Here is a 2,708-nt window from a genome sequence, read left to right as displayed (position 1 = left end):
AAAAAAAAAAAAAGATGTTGGGGAGAACAATGTTATTTCTCTCTTGAAAAATTAAGAAGTCCTGGCTGGGCGCGGTGGCTCACACCCGTAATCCTAGCACTCTGGGAGGCCGAGGCAGGAGGAATCCTTGGGGTCAGGAGTTTGAGACCAGCCTGAGCAAGAGCAAGCCCCCGTCTCTACTAAAAATAGAAAAAATTAGCCGGGCGTGGTGGCACGTGCCTGTAGTCCCAGCTACTCGGGAGGCTGAGGCAGGAGGATTGCTTGAGCCCAGGAGTTTGAGGTTGCTGTGAGCTGGGCTGATGCCACGGCACTCCAGCCCAGGTGACAGAGCAAGACTGTGTCTCAAATAAACAAATAAAAATGAAGAAGTCCCGTGGTTGTGACACCAGATCTTCCGTTGCCCCAGCCCCTTCTTGGCCTGGCCCCCAGGCTGACCCCATTTTGCCCAGAAGGGGTCCCATTCCTCAGGCACTTATGGGGCCTTTCCACGGCCACCATCCTCTGTAGCAGCCTGTGCAGTGCCGAAAGGCTGCAGCCGGGAGGGGGTCTTTAGGATTAGACCTCTTGGTGGGGAGCCTGGACAGGGGTGTGGGAAGATGTGCCCCTGCCTGCAGCCAAGCCCTGGGGTATGGGCGAGCCCAGACCTCCCACGTCTGCCTGGGGAAGTGACAGACCAGAGGGTGAGTGGCCCCAGAGAGCCGCGGGGGAGGGTCACCTGGGCTAGAGTGCCTGGCGGGTGTGGCTGGAGTGGGGGGGGGAGCCAGTTCACAGAAGGCCCCGGGTGCAGAGTGGGGGCAGGTGTCCTCGCAGTCTGAGCTCTGGGCCAGCACTGCTGCTGGTGGGGGAGGGAAGGAGCTGGCAGGACATGTGGCGGGAAAACCCGGGGGACGTTGTCTCCTCAAGGACAAGGCCGGGATGAAGGAGGAGAGGGAGCCATTTCGGAAGAGGACAGGATGGAAGGGCCACCCTGGAGGGTCTGGGATAAGAGGCGATGGCAGTGCCATTCCCAGCCACCCAGCCCACGGGAGGAGGGAGGAGGGAGGCGCTCTGAGGCCTGGGAGCCGAGGCTGAAAGCTGTGGGTGCCAGAGGGGAGGAGGCCAAAGGCAGGACCTGGGGCAGAGCAGAAGGGCTTGGGGCCGTGGGAGTGCAGGTCAGTGCCGCAGAGAGTGCAGATACGCAGCGAGCGAGTGAGTCTGGGGCAGACGAGTGGTGGCTGAGGCGGGGATGGCGGGAGTGCGGGACGAGAGCGCGGGAAGGCGGGAGCGCGGAGGGAATGGAGGCCGCAGTGGACACGGGCCGCCTGCACGCTGTCCTGGTGCTCCCCTCACCTCCCACTGTGGCAGGAGGGAAGGACACAGGGTGCCAAGGTGGTGCCACCAACGTTTATTTTGGGGCGGTTCACAGGCGGCGGTGGTAGAAGAGCTCGTGCTGGCACACGGGGCACGAGTGCTTCACGTCCATCACGCTCTTGATGCAGAAGGGGATGAGGCAGCAGCCCAGGACCCACCTGCAGCCTCGGGGCGGCGACAGCGGCATGAGCTGGGGCCACCCTCCGGCCGTGGCGGGTCAGGGGGGCCCTCTGTGTTCTAAAGCTCCTCAGATGATTGTCCCGGCCCACCAGAGTTGAGAGCACCCTGAACCCGCTTGTTGTTGGCTGCCCGTGGTCACACCAGCCCGGGGTGCCTGCCCTGAGCCAGCTGCTTTGCAGGTACTGCCACCCCACGCAGCCCCCACCGTTCCGGGGGGACCGGGCCAGAGGCCTTCTCTGAGGGAGGCAAGGGGCCCAGCCCGTGACCAGGACCTCCCTCTGTGCATGGTCCTGCCCTGACCCCTCACCCCGACCACAAGCCAGCCCCACCCCACCCCGTGGGCCCCCCCAACCTCCCCACACCAATGCTCAGGGCCTCTGCAGAGGCCGAGGGGCGGCCACCCACCCGAACACAAAGAGGCTCGCACACAGCAGCCAGGTGAGGACTCCTGGAACGTGTGAGGTCACCATGACGATGGTGTTTCCGCAGTAGGAACAGATGGTCTGCATCGGTGTGGAAGTCCTTGCCCTAGGCACTGTGGCGTACACTTCTAGGGGTGGGGGAAGACAGGTGGGACCCCTGGGCTAGGGCCCCTGTGCCCTCTCACCTCCTGCAGTCTCTCAACGCTCACCTGAGCACCCAAGGCCAGCGCCCCGCCACCCCCTGCCCACCAGCCTCAGGGTCCCCCTCAGTCAAGACCCCAGGCCAAGGCACTGACGGGCCAGGGGATGCGAGCATCTCTGGGTTTCAGTCCAGTGAGGGCCCCGAGGGCCCCGTGCCGTGCACGTCCCCGGCAGTTCGCTCATTTACGTTAGCCAGACCGTTTCCAATCTCTGCCCTTCAAAGGCCCTGACACCCTTGCTGGGGCAATTGTGTGAAAGACAAACAGGCAAAACCTTCCTGTTGTTTTTTCCCGAATGCAACTCTTCTGTGCTTGTACAGTGGGACAAAAAAAGTGTGTTTGGTTGTTTTAACACTGCAGCCACTTCTGTATCCCTGGCGGTGGCTGGATTCGTGTCCTGCATGCTCGGCCCGGAGTGGTGGGGAGGGGGTGTGAAGGCTTCCTCTGGGGCCTGGGGTGAGAAGATGCTGGGATCTGGGAGGCGGCGGCCCTGACGTGTGTGGGGTGCAAAGTGGACACCCCACGTGGAGGAAACCCAGGAGCAGGCGCGTGCGTG

This window comes from Propithecus coquereli, unplaced genomic scaffold (genome assembly GCF_000956105.1).
Source record: "Propithecus coquereli isolate 6110/MARCELLA unplaced genomic scaffold, Pcoq_1.0 Scaffold27, whole genome shotgun sequence".
Lineage (NCBI taxonomy): Eukaryota > Metazoa > Chordata > Mammalia > Primates > Indriidae > Propithecus > Propithecus coquereli.
This window is presented reverse-complemented; position numbering follows the sequence as displayed.